At 41.9% G+C, this 14,809-nt stretch overlaps 1 protein-coding gene across 9 annotated transcripts in view; it reads right to left on the bottom strand.

The window, feature by feature from the left end:
- The window catches only part of SUPT20H (SPT20 homolog, SAGA complex component), a 991,190-nt gene that overhangs the window by 22,753 nt on the left and 953,628 nt on the right, over nucleotides 1–14,809 (bottom strand). The gene's annotated exons all lie outside the window — the stretch shown is intronic.

Raw genomic sequence — 14,809 nt, 5'->3', positions numbered from 1 at the left:
GACTATGACCTCCCTTGATCTAGATGAGAATCCCTTCATAAGGTGGGCAATGTAGAAGGACTTCCTAACTACTTTAGCTACATGGGTGTCGAATGACAGACTACTATCAACCTGGGTCCCCAGGTCCCTGATAACTTCTTCTGTGCTCAGTGGATTGCCACCTATTTGGTAGCTAGGGGTAACCTTGTTTTTCCGAAGGGTATGACTATGCATTTTTGGCATTTAACTTTAGGCCGTGGCTCTGGCACCAGTTATCCGTTCTGTGAGACCCTTCTGAAGGATATCTGTGTCAGATGTGTTTTCTACTATGGCCCAGTTTGCAGTCATCTGCAAACTTTGTCAGCCATAACCCTCCTGTGTTTGCTTGTACTTGGAAAAGTAGATGCCAAACAAGAGTGGGCCCAGGACTGAGCCCTGTGGGACACCACTTGTGACAGGCTTTGAGTCTGACATGGCGCCAGCAACTCTGACCCTGTGGGTTCTGTCACTCAGCCAGTTTGCAACTCATCTTGTGATGTATGGGTTAACATTTAAGCTGATGAGTTTTTCAATGATACCCGAGTGGGGTATTGTATCGAAGGCCTTAGCCAGATCGAGGTAGGCTGTATGGACTGCCTTTCCTCATCAATGGCTTTGGTGACTGTTTGAAAAAGTCAACCAAGTTTAAAAGGCATGATCTGCCTTTGACAAAGCCAAACTGGGTTGGATCCAAAGTCTGCAAATTCCCTATGTCTTTATTTATGAGGTCCATTATGATCCTCTCCATGGCTTTGCAGATAAGGCTTGTCAAGCTAATGGGCGGTAATTTCCAGGGTCTGTGGAGGCACCGCCTTTGTGAAGTGGGACCACAGTTGCAGTGCGCCACTCCTGGGTGCGTATCCAGAGGTAAGACTTTGATTAAACAGCTGTCCTAGCTGTGGGTTTAATTCCTCATTGAGTTCGTGGAGCACACAGCCGGGGACACCATCGGGTCCCATGGATGCTGTGTTTTTGCTTTGGAGAGAGCAGTTCTCACTTGGGCGCTGGAGATGTTTGGGGGCTGCACTCATTTGGTATAGATATCTCTCCTTTTGGGGGGGAGAAGTTTGCACTGAACCTGTCAGCCAGTATGTTGGCAATGTCTGTAGGATCAGTAATCTTCACATCATTTTGAACTAGTTCTGAGCATATCTGGGAGTTTCCTCCTAGGTTTCTAACATAGCTAAAGAAGGCCTTATGATTGTCTTTTGAGTCTTTAGCTATTTTTCTCTCGAAATTTGCTTTTGTCGTCTCCTTCAGAGCTGCACATCGCTGTGGCCAGAATGGGGCTGGTGTGCGCATGCGCCAAAAGTGCCCTTCCATTAGTTTTCGCGCCGATAGAGGAATTTGTGCATTCGCGGCAAAGAAGAGCTGAAGGAGGAGGATTTGACAATCGTGCCAAAGAAAGAGTTGAGAGAGAGGGATTTTTCATTTAAATGTGTACAGTACACCATCTCCTGACTGCATTAACAGGTAAGCTAAGTATGTACATTATTTAAAAAAAAAAACAGAAATTTACGACGTGCTTCAAAATTTGTGACAGTTGAGATGCATGCTGAAGCGATGTGCAGCTCTGAAGGAGACGACAAAAGTATTCATTCACCTGGTTAGACTCTCTTTGTATGCATTCACAAGCCAGCATAACCCGATCAAGTAGTTTCAGCAAGAAGAGTGCCTGTGGAATATTACCACGCAAATTCAGCCAGAGAGTTTCTAAATATTTAATTTGTTTGATTTAAATGCACTATTTAATAGTGACTATTACATCTGGCATTCCCCTCAAGCTTAAAAGTAACATGTTTGCCCTGAATTATCAACTTTTCTAACAAATGTGGGGTCTCATTGGTTTCTGTTTTGTATGTGTATGCATTTCTACCAGTCTCCCCAAACATCAGCTTTCATCTGCCTAATTAGACTCAGAATGTGTTGTGAATTAACTGCATTTTTCCATTAATGTACTTCTAGAAGAATTGAGACATCCTCCCACAGTGCCAGTAAATCTGATTATAACAAGTTTGCGTTGCCTTTTCTCACACCTCTGAACAAAATGCGCACTCATAAGGCCAACTACTGGTCAGCACCATCTTGGACTACTATGTGCGGTCTTCTACACTGTTTCTAAGTGTTTGGTTTTACTTTTATCCTATCATTTTCTGCCTTTTACTTTACACATCTTTAGCTACTCAACTAGCTAGTGAGTCACAAGTTTAACTACTCAATGCATTTTATGCTTTAAATCGCAGATAATTCTCTTTGCAAGTCACCAACTCAGTCTCTTGCTCTACTTCTGATCTCAGTTACATCAGCATCTATATTTTTATACCTTATGCACGATCTTTATACTCTATTTGTGTTTGCGATAGTCAAGAAGAAGAAGTATAATGTTATTTATGCTGTGACAACCATGGCAGTGGATATTATGCCACAAACCAAGTTGCGATATCTTCTCAGACCCACCTGTGAAGTGAAAGTTAATGGTTGCCATGATGCCCTCTCATTTTGTGATTCCAACTCTGGTGTTTGAGGAGCCAAGCACTTTCTGAAACTGAACGTTATAACGTATTACTACCTGCATCTTGAGCATTTCTGCCCAGGCCTCCACTGAAAATGGGCCCTGTCCCAGTCGTACTTTCCCGGTAAACAAATGTTAAATAAATAAATAAATCACACCTCTGTTCTTCTTCATTAGAAAGTACAGCTAGTAGCCAAATTAAGGTCAAGTTAAACGCATACCACATGAGGACATATGAAAAGAGATGTAGTTTCAAAGTAATATGCTGGATTTACTTTTTCACTGGAAAATAAAGTTGCAGTCATATAGCTAGCATTTTCTCTGCTCATTGACCTGTAAGAAATAATAACCTCCTGATGACTTTAAGGCAGGGAAATAGAGAGACAAAAAAGTAGACAGAATCCCAGAAATGGTGTTTCATTACCAGGCAAACCATGGTGCAATGTTAGAGGCAATTCTGGCAGTTAGTTCAACAGATTACGGCTAAGATCTAGTGATGAGCTGCTTTTTGTAGTTAGCTCTGTAGTTAGTAGAGGATGCTTTGTTAATGTCACTACTGACCCCAGAAACTACTGCCCCATTAGCTTGACAAGTCTAATCTGTAAAGCCATGGAGCGTATGATTATGGATCACATAAACAAGGACATAGCAATCTCCAAGCACTTGACCCCGTCCATTTCAGAGTCATAAGGGGCAGATCTTGCCTGTTGAACCTGGTTGACTTCTTTGAGATTGTCACCAAGGCCCTGGATGAGGGAAATTCAGTACATACAGCTTTACCTTGACTTGGCCAAGGTCTTTGACACAATGCCCCACTCAGGCATCATCAAAAAACTAACTCAACTTGGCGTAAATCCCTGTCTCGTCCAATGAGTGGCCAACTAGCTCACCAATAGGACCCACATGGTCAGAACATGCACCACCACCTCCAACAGCAGACCTGTCACTAGTGGTGTTCTACGTGGATCTGTTCTGGGACCCCTACTATTTGGCATCTTGGTCCTTGGCCGCCGGATGACATCTGGGGTCCATTCCCTCCATGCTACCACCAAAGTCTGTGACGGTGGTGGTGCTGCTTCTTGTGTTAATATTACAGTTATTATTAAAGTACAGATGCCTCAGCCCTTGCGTAGTTTCCAAAATTTGCAACCACAAGATTGTGGAAAGTCCAAGCTGTTCTGGCTGGAACCAGACAATTCTCAGATCCATCAATCGAAGTGCATCTCCTGATTCCACTCGCTTTTTTAACACACTCCAGTGACAAAAATTACTTGTCAAACACCAAAAGCCGTAAAAATAAGAAATAAAAGGAACAGGTTTCAGAATGTGACTGTCTGCCTAAGTATGTGTCCTCTCTGCAAGGCTGCGAGATGGTCTGAAACTTGTTTGTTTTTGTTTTTTACCTTTGACGCTTTACTCAAAGTGTAGAACCGCGTTTGTCTAGTTTCTTGACTAAAAATGTTATTATCTTTTGTATTCTTTAGTGCAGCTGTCACACTATATAAAAATAAAGTACTGTGCTTATTTGGTCGCACCAGCTTTCATTATTGTTGCAGCCCCCAACAACAGCCTTGCATATTTTGTGTCTTGCTGGATGAGTCTGACCTTTTTTTTTTTTTAATTGTTTATGGAAGTGTAAAATGGGTATTAGTTAAAAGGGAGGGATTACTGAAGTTTACTAGTGAGATGTTCCGGACTGTACTGTGTGAAATGCAACTGTATATGTATTTTTCAAAGCACATGAAAAAGTGAATGCATGCAGAATAAAATGTCTGCATCTACAGAAGACGTTTAATAAACCAGTCCTGAATGTTTTGCAGTGCTTGATTTGCTGCATAGGTTTGTAGTTTTAAATGAAAATTATTTTGGTTCATGCTTGTAGTTAAGTTGGTTGTTTGGCTAGATTTTCAGCATCTTGCAACTCGTACCAGGCTGGAAACACAGGCCATTGTAACTGCATAGCACATCTGATTATTTTATTAGAATCGCCCTATGAGCTTTGGGTGAAGGAAGCAGTTGTTATGCTCTGCTTTGTGAACTTTGAGGGACAGAAAGTTTTTTGCTTCATAGATTATTCCTTTTCTTAACAGCTACATCTTTGGCTTAACATTTGATTCAGTCATTTTTATTTGATGGCCTCTATATTCAACAAACCAGTTTTGTGAACTGTAATATACTGAACTATGCTGACTAATTAGTAAAATTACTTGTTAATATACACAGTCTGAATAATTCATTACAACCACATATTACTGACCTCTGATCGCTCGTATCATTCATGGTTGCTGTAACTGTGCTTCTTTAAATGCTTTTAAATTGTTAGGTCTCACTAATACCTCCTTCTCTTGCTTTTCTAGTCTTTCTTCCTGCTTACTCCCTTGTTCAACTTATATATTTAAAGAACCTTTTAAATAAGTCATAAGCAGTACGGGTTGTCTATTAGATAAGGAATAGATTTGCTAAGCAATATTTCAGTTATACTGTTCCACTGGTTATTCCTCAGTGCTGTCTATAGGCAAAATGACTCAAAAGAAAGGGGTGTTTAAATGTCTAGTCTAGTAAGTCCATCAAACAGAGGTCAATATGTTATTGATTGTGGCCTTTTCCAATAGGTATCTGTCTGCCTGTCTCTTAACTGACTATGTAAGCTAGTCTGTGAACATCTCAATGCATTCGTGCTTGAAGTGTTTGAAGCATTCCTGAATATCACAATTGCCTGTTGCAATTACAGAAGCAATCATGTGTTACTCATGAGTGCAAATCGCATACAAAACAAGGCATTATGACAAAAATATTTAAGCACAATACTTTTGAAAGATAAAATCTTTTAGCATGGGCATATATTTGACTGATCATATAAAGCTGAAAAGCCTCGGTTGAAGCCAGAGCTCATTCCTGAAACCGTGAATGCTTGATTAGCGGCATAATGGTTTCTTTAATGCCGAAATTACAGATGCTTCTAATGATACTTAGAAACTTCTCATTAAAAGTGTGCAGAGCGCCTCTATGCCTGGTATTATAGAAAACTTAGTATAATAAAAGCAGTGAATTAAAGAAATGAATACATTTTGTCTATATACACAGGTAAAAAAGCAGAGATGTTAATAGCTTCAAATAATGTTTATTCAGCACAAAAATGCTTAACTATTCTTTAGCCAACAGTGCATTTCTTTTCATCTGCCTGGGCACTGCTTAGCCTTAGCTGCTGTCACTGAAGCAGTTATATAGTATGGAATACCTGCTAATTGCGAAAGGAGAGCATTTCCAAAGCTTTTAAGCAGGATTATTCTAATTTCAGCATGGATGGAGTTATAAAAAGAGGCATTTTAATTAGCAGATAAAACAGATGAGGGCTGGGAAGGTGACACAGCCTCATTTTCACTTCAAGGGATGGTTATAGGTTGATTCAGAGTTTCTTGTTTCCATATTGTGGACATAAGTTTAAATATAATAATTTATATATCAAAGTGGAATGCAGTTTCTAAGACGTCACAACATCATTCTACATATCTTGTTTAGGCTGAAAAGAAGACTGTTAAGGGAAGGCAATATTCAACTTTTGGGATTAATTACTATCTTTGTAATTACTTGCTGAATGTCAATGGTGAGTAATGTATTTATTTTGTAGGATATTTTCTTTGCTTATCTTTGCCCCTATTGTCTGTCAATCATCAGGTCCCATCTGGCCAAACTGGTCAATGTATTTCCCATTACTGGAGTGAGGGTTAGCTCGGATGTGCCAGCATTCCAACAGCTATCAGGGGTGGTTTGAGATTTGTGTGTGTCGCCACACACGCACAGACAGACAGACAGACAGACACACACTTTGAGATTTGATTTATATACAAACACAGAGACACACCTGAGGAAGGCTGGCACAGGTTCACTAGTTATGCCCCCTTCTGCCCAGACTATAAGGTAGTAATCACTATCAACCATCCTTACTTATCAGCTACTATATGGCCCACACCAAAGGGTGACCAATCCTACTGTGTGATGTTACTATTATAAAAAGGGCAAGTGTGACCAACAGTAAGGCTATTGGAGTGGAGTATACAGTGTCAAGTACTGTAAGAGCTTAAATAAACAAACCAGCCACAATTAAAAGGTTTAAATATATTTAATAATAAACAATAAAAGAATAAGACAGTATTCAATAACTCAATGAATAAAGTGACAGAGTTCAGAATCGCAGGAAATATTTTAAACAACACTGCAAGACAGTCTCAAATACAGAAAACATCTACTAATCTTGCTATATTCCAATCTGTCCCTAAGAAAGGTTACTTATCTCAGTCATAAAACAGTTAAACACTTTTACATTTGAAACCTGTCATGTTTTTCTCTTTCCAGACAATAGAAAGAACTTCTGGCTGTAGTGTAGACATCCTGTCTTCTTGATGAGATAAACACAATCGTAAAACAATTCACTTATTTTCTTAGCATTTGCAAATTAACTCTGTATGTTCCAACTTCTACCATTACAGCACACACCTGCACAGGTATACAGTTATTATACACATTTCTGCTCTTTTCCAGCAGGGTACACTGTGGTTACATTCTTGAAGCTCAGTACAGAACATACAGTTCAACACATACTTCTGCACCAATAGTTTAATATACACATACATATAGATTTCTTACATTTGTAAGACAAGCATACAAATTATATTAATATTCAAAAATGACACAGAATTATGTACAAAATAAAATCTAGCTGGGCTGGCAGCCTCACAGCCGCTTTCCCCAAAACTTTGGGCCAAAAGGGATGATGATGCATTTCTTGGCATTCGGCTTGTGGTCATGTTTCTGGCACCAGTCATTTTTTTGGGTGAGACCCTCTTATTCAGAATAGTTTTATTAAGTCAGTGATGTGAATTCTTTACTTATTGCAAATTTGTTGGCTTATTTTTGTGGATTTGAATACTGTAGGGCTGCTAATGTTGACATTTTACCTACTTGGACTGCTGGAGTGGTCTTCCCAGTGTGAACTGGTAGTACTGTAGTGAATTAATGACGGTGTCAGTGTGTGCCAGTTTTTTTCATTGCAAGTAAATGAGTTTTCTTGGGTAGCATGCAAAGTAAACCATGTTTAACTTGATGGTACAGCTCTATGTCATTGAAAGCTACCATCCTTGTAGCAGTAAGAAACTGTTGATTACATGCTAACCATACATGTTCATAGCTCTATAACAGTCCATCTGAATTTCATGAATTATATGAAGAACTTTTCAAAACGCCCAGTATTACTGGCACAAAGTACAGACCAACCGTCACAGTAAATGTGATGTGCTTTATGCGTAATGGCTGTTTTGAAGACTAATGGCATTAATACTACAAATGAAACGAAACAAAGTGCCTCATTGGCCCTCCTCACATGCAATCTGGACAACTGGATGGGTAACTGTAAATACACCCCAGGGACATTTTTGTGTCATGTTGCGGATGTAAAATGCTCCCTCCAACACCATTAACAAATACTACAACTACGGATAGTTTTAATTTTTATTTCCTTATTTTTTAATGTAAATTGTTAGCCATTGTTTTAAAAATTATAAATATAAAGTACAGTTTTGTACCTACCATAAATGTAGATGTCCGATAGACATGCAACTGCAGTCATAACATGTGGGTTGTCCTGCCTCAGGCAGCCCTCGGTCGGCCGGATTCCAAAGTCTGGGTCCGGCGTCGGCTGATGTCGCATTTCTCTCCGACGTCAGAGCGGCTGGAGTACATAAGCATCAGCCGGCGCCATTTTCTTCAGTGTTTCTTGCCCCAGATGCCAGGTGCCCTCCAAGGAAGGCTGTAATCAAATTGGAAGACAAAAACAGGATTCCAAACAAATAAATGAGCAATAAAAGAAATACACCATAACAGATATCCCCAGCTAAGAGAAACAGGGATAGGAGTGGACCCTAGGCATAGAGGGGTATGGAGGGTGGGAAAATCCGACTGCAGTTGCATGTCTATCGGACATCTACATTTATGGTAGGTACAAAACTGTACTATGTCCTTCAAGAATGCAACTGCAGTCATAACATGTGGGTAGAATACCATAGCTTAGCTGGGGGAGGAGGTATGCACTAGGAAAGAGATGGTCTGGCAATCAAACCCTGCAGGACTGCCGAAGCAAAGCCTGCTCTGGATCTGGAATATAGAGGGAGATTGTAGTGTTTGGAGAATGTATGCACGGAGCTCCATGTAGCAGCTTCTAGAATGTCCTTGGTAGGCACCCTCTTAAAAATGCTGTAGAGGTGGCTGTAGCTCTGGTGGAATGTGGTCTGACATTGGCTGGAACAGTCTTTCCATGAAAGGAATAACAGAATCTGATGCAATGTCCAATCCATTTAGAAATAGTCTGTTTTGAAATTGCTTTTCCTTGGACTGCAGGGGCGTAAGCTACAAAAAGTTGTTCAGACTTCCTACTGGCCTTGGTTCTGTCCAGGTAGTATCGAAGTTGTCTGTGAATGTCCAAGGTATGCAAAAGTCTTTCCCCCTTATTCCCAGGATTGGGGAAGAAAGCAGGCAGATGAATGGCTTGATTTAGAGAGACCCTAGATACCACCTTTGGCATAAAAGTAGGGTTGGTCCTTAATGAAACTCTGTCTCTGTGGAAAATAATAAAGGGTGGTATTGCCATTAGTGCCTGTAGCTCCGAAACCCTTCTTGCTGAGGTAATTGCCAACAGGAAAGCGGTCTTCCATGAGAGAAATTGCAAGTCAACTGAAGCTGCTGGCTCAAAAGAGGTAGAGTCAGTTTTTCTAAGACAAAATTGAGGTCCCAGGCTGGCACTGGGGCCTTTCTTGGTGGCTTTATGTTCTTGATTCCCCTGAGGAATTGTCTTAGTAAGGGGTGAGAGAAAACAGGAGGATCAGTGTTGTATCTAGCTGAAATAGCAGATGCATGTATCTTTATGGAAGAATATGATAGGCCGTTCTTTAACATATCTGCCAAATATTCCAAGATCAGTGGGATGTTCAGTAATGATGCATCATGTCCCTTCCTTGCTGGTATTCCAATTGCTGAATCTTTTCCACTTTGCTAAGTAAACCTTTCTGGTGAATGGTCTTCGAGCCTCTGTTAGTATCCGCTGAACTTCCTTGGAGAGAGATAAGCTGAAGTTATTTATGGGATCTCCCAGGCTGTTAGCTGCAGTGTCTGAAGGTTTGGATGCAGTGTTGAGTCAAAAGTAGAGGCCACTGAGGGAGGGCCCACCTCCTGGTGTGACATATGCTCCGTAGTAGTGGGTACCAGTGTTGCCTTGGCCAATCCGGAGCTATTATGATTCCCTTGGGCTTCTCTGCTTTGATCTTTAATAATAGTGAGGTCATCAATGGCAGAGGTGGGAATGCATAGATTGCTAGGGAGTTCCAGTTGAATGAGAGGGCATCTATTTTCCAAGCTTTTGGATGGTATGTCCTTGTGCAAAATTTTGGTAGAAGATGGTTGAGGTGAGAGGCAAATAGGTCCACTTCTGGCTTGCCCCATGTCGAAGTGAGTTGTCTGAAGGCCTTCGGATGTAACCTCCACTCGTGAGGATCTGTGAAATTCCTGCTTAGGCTGTCCGCCAACACATTGTCTTTTCCTGGAACAAACTGGGATTGTAACTGGATGTTTAGGCTCAGTGATTTCTCCCAAAGCTGCATTGTCAGTCTGCAAAGGGGGTAGGAGTGAGTGCCCCCCTGCTTGTTTATGTACCACATCACAGTGGTGTTGTCTGTCCGTATCATTAAGTGGCCTTGCTGGAGTTGGTGTTGAAAAGCCTCGATGGCATGCATTACTGCCAGCATTTCCTCTTGGTTTATATGTAGATGTGTTTCCTTTGGAGACCATTGTCCTTGTATACATCTGCCTTCCATGTGCGCCCCCCATCCTAGGTCTGAGGCGTCTGTAGTCATGGTCTGTGTTATCTGTGGTTTTTTGAATGACATATCTGTGTTTTCCTTGCTCACCGAGGCCCACCATAGGAATTCCTTTTGTAGACATGGAATGAGTGGAATGATTGTCTCCAAGTTGTTGCTGTGTTGAGACCAAATGCTTTTTAGGTACCATTGTAGCTTTCTCATGTGTAGTTTTGCTAATGGAACCAGTAGAATGCAGGATGCCATGTAACCCAGGGCTTGTAGGAATCTCCTTGCAGTCATCTGGGTGAGTTTTGCTAAACCTTTGAAGTAATGAGTTAACTTCTCTTGCTTGTCTTCTGTCAGGTAAGCCATCTGAGAGGCTGTGTCTAGTTTGGCTCCTAAGAAGATTATTTGCTGGGATGGCTGCAGTCTTGACTTTTGGAAGTTGACTGTGTATCCCAGAGCTTGAAGTAATCGTATGACATAATCCAGGTTTTTTGTCAACATCAATTTGTTGTCCGCGTGTATGAGGCAGTCGTCCAGGTACGGGTAAATTTGTATACCCTGGAGCCTGCAATGAGCAATTACTGAAGCCAGGCATTTTGTAAATACTCTGGGTGCAGTAGATAAGCCAAATGGCAATGCTGAGAATTGATAATGCTCTGGCCCTGCAAGAAATCTGAGGTATCTTCTGCAGCTGTGTCTGATAGGGACATGCAGGTATGCCTCCTTGAGGTCCAGAGTAATCAGCCACAACTCCTTGCCCAGCATGGGAAGGAGCTGCTGTAGAGTCAGCATTTTGAACTTTGGTACTATGAGAAAGGGGTTTAATGCGGACAAGTCCAGTATTGGTCTCCATTGAGATTCTTTTCTTGGAACAAGGAACAGTCTTGAGTAAAACCCCTGTTCTTGTTCTTGTTGTGGAACTCTTTATATTGCTTTCATTCGAGTCAGCAGAGTGATTTGCTTGATAGCCTCTGCCCTTTGATTTTGTGGTAGGTTTGGCATGCCTTGTTTTCTTGGTAAGGTATGAAAATGAAACCTGTACCCTCGGTCTATAATGTCCAAAATCCATTTGTCCTTTGTCAGTCTGTGCCAGTTTTCTGCAAACAGAGATAATTTCCCGCCCAAGGGAGCTTCTAGTTGTTCCCTGGTAGGCGGTAGTAGAGGAAAGTCATTGAGTTTGTGGTTGTTGGGCAGGTGAAACCCCTGCGTCACTTCTTTGGTTTCCTGGCTGCCACTGTCATCCCCTGTAAGGGCCTCTGTATTGGCCTCTTCCTCGGCCACGTCTGTTCTTACCCCTTTGAAACTTTTCTGGATTAGGAAAGGACCAGTTTTTTGAAGGCCAATTCCTACTGAATCTGGGGGGTTGAACCTGGAGGAAATTATTCACAGTCTGAACTGATTTTGCTTTTTCTTCGATGGTCTTTAACACATCCTTAGCATTTGCACCAAAAAGCTTGTTCTTTTCCAAAGGTGCATCCAGAAGTTTTGCTTTTACATGATCTGGTAGAGGTTGATCTTTTAACCAAGCATGTCTACGAATCACTGCCCCTGTCATAGCTGCCCTACATGAAGCTTCCAGTGCATCATATTCACACTGCAGGAAGTGAATGCTTACTTGCTGAGTGTTATGTACAGCTTCCTGCAAAGTCGTCCTGTCTAAAGGATCAGGAGAAGCTAATGTTTTTTGTAAATCTTCTAAGAGATAATCATGATATTGTAACATATGAAAAAGGCAATTTAAAGCTCTCATAGATAAGGTAGTGGATGTGTAAACCTTTTTGCCCCATCTCTCTAATGACCTTGCTTCCCTGTTGGAGGGCAAAGGATTTTTTGAGGTGGAGGCTGAAACTCCTTTAGGCCCCTGTGAAATAGTTTCCAAATCAGCAGTATGGGCCCTGAATAAATGGGAATGAGTTTCTGGGACCCTGTAATACCTGTCTGGCTTGGGTGGAGCAGGAGGAAGAGAATCAGGGGTAGCACTAGAGTCAGAATACAAATCATCCAGAACATCAAGTACAGGAGGAATAGCTAAGGGCCTGTGCTGAGGCTTAAGGAAAGTCCTAAGGCATTTCCTAGAATCAGAATATTCCTGACCCTGCCACTTGAAAAGTTCCCTCATGGTGTGCAGAACTTCCTCAAAGGAAATATCCTCAGGAGGGGAGGCCGAAGGGATGGAATCTTCCGCATCCGAGTCCTCATAGGTCTGGAAGAGCTCTTCCTGGCTATCCGAGTGGACAGAGCCCTCAGAGTCTTCATCTGAAGGAGTAGGGTCAGAAGGGTCAACCCGGGGCCTTTTATCAGGAGGAGGCTGTGAAGCTCTCTCAGGATGGGTCTGAGAACCTCTAAACATGGAAATTAAATCAGCAGCCATGGACATAATTTGTGTCTCCGGAGTCGGCTGAGGTAAGGATTTAGAAGTAATATGCTTTGTTTTGCTGGCTGCCTTAGCCCTAGTGTAGGCCTTAATAGACATGGCCATAGGAGGCCTGGCAACTCCACGTGCAGGAGTGACCTTGTCTACAGCAATGGTCTCGGGCATTTCCTCGGTTTCGGTATCCGGAGGAAAGTCTATAACTGGCGTCGGAGAAATGTCTGGAATCGGAGTCGTCGGTAATGCGGTGTCTTCGGTTCGGAACGGTGGAGAGACCGTCTCAGAGGGAACCGGAGCACTCGCGCTAGGTTTTGGCGTGAAGTTGGTGGTAGACGCGGGCCGAGGATGTCGGTCCCGGTCTTTTCGCTTTTTGGGAGTTTGCGATGTCGGAAGATCCGACGGCATGGTGTAGGCAAATTTATCGCCGAAAAAATCTTCAGCGAACTACGCCCGGCGCCTGAGAGTGCGCTTGTTGAAGCGAGCACAGGCTACACAGGCCGAGACATCGTGGTCTGGGCCCAGGCAAGGGAGGCAGTAAGAGTGGAAATCCTTATGAGGTATTTGTTTACCACAAAAAAGACAATTGTTAACTTTTTCAGTAATTTCTGACATCGGCTGAGGCAAGAAAAGGTCCCCAACGGGGTACTTAGCTTTTTTTGATGACTTCGGTATCGTAGAATACAGGAGCTGACCGACCGGCACTTGCAAACTGCTTCTGCTTCGGGCACCGCGCGGCAAGAAAGATTGAAGAAAATGGCGCCGGCTGGTGCTTATGTACTCCAGCCGCTCTGACGGAGAGAAATGCGACATCAGCCGACGCCGGACCCAGACTTTGGAATCCGGCCGACCGAGGGCTGCCTGAGGCAGGACAACCCACATGTTATGACTGCAGTTGCATTCTTGAAGGACATCTAGGAATAAAGTAGTTAATAGCTACTCCTTTTTTTTACTTTTCAGCATGGCTTCTGCATCCTGTCAAAGTAAAACCAATATGAAAAGAAAAATAGCGGATGAAAGAAGAGTCTTTCAGGAAAAATGGACTGATGGGTACTTCTTTGTTGAATCTAACAATAAAGCGCTTTGCTTACTATGCAGAGAAGTGGTATCCGTTTTCAAGGACTACAATTTGAAAAGGCATTATATTCAAATGCACCCCAATTAAGTGAATTGCAAGGAGTGTGCCGTAGACAGAAAATATCAGAATTAAAACAAAGTCTTACAATCCAACAACAGCTGTTTCGAAAATCAGCTACTCAGCCGGATTCTTTACTGAAGGCAAGTTATGTTGTAGCAAATTTAATTGCGAAAAAATCCAAGCCATTTGCTGATGGTAAATTTGTTAAAGAATGCCTTGAAAGTGTAGCAAACATAATTTGCCTTGAAAAAAAAAATCAGAATTTTCTAAAATCAGTTTATCACACCAGACAATCGCAAGGCGTGTGGAAGATATAGCCAAATCTATTGAAAATACTTTGGAATCTCGGTGTGCAACTTTCAAGTTTTACTCCATAGCTTTGGATGACAGCACTGATGTTACAGATACGGCACAATTTGCCATATTTATTTGTGGTGTTGACAACGATTTCAGTATTACTGAAGAACTGGCCTGTCTGGTTCCACTGAAAGACACAATGAAGTCTGTTGATCTGTACAAGGCAGTAAAAGAAACACTGGCAGGATTTTTCCTTGACCATCGAAAACCTGTCTGATATAGTAACTGACGGTGCTCCAGCTATGGTTGGAAAGAAGGAAGGACTAACAACACTGATGGAAGAAGATGCAAAACAGATCAGTAATGTGCGTTTCATGAAGTACCACTGCATTCTACATCAAGAAAATGTGTGTGCACAGACTTTAAAAATGGAAAATGTTATGAATGTTATTAAAACAATAAATTTTATACGATCCAGAGGATTAAATCACCGCCAGTTTCAGGAGTTTCTGAATACTTTGGAAACTAGCTATGGAGACATTGTGTACTTTACTGCAGTGAGGTGGTTAAGTCGCGGAAAAATGCTGAAACTTTTCTATGATTTAAGAAATTAAATTAAGTCCTTT

This window comes from Protopterus annectens, chromosome 5.part1 (genome assembly GCF_019279795.1).
Source record: "Protopterus annectens isolate FY-2018-M chromosome 5.part1, PAN1.0, whole genome shotgun sequence".
NCBI classification, from domain to species: domain Eukaryota; kingdom Metazoa; phylum Chordata; order Ceratodontiformes; family Protopteridae; genus Protopterus; species Protopterus annectens.
The sequence above is the reverse complement of the archived record's forward strand: the minus strand, read 5'-3'. Positions and strand labels throughout refer to the sequence as shown.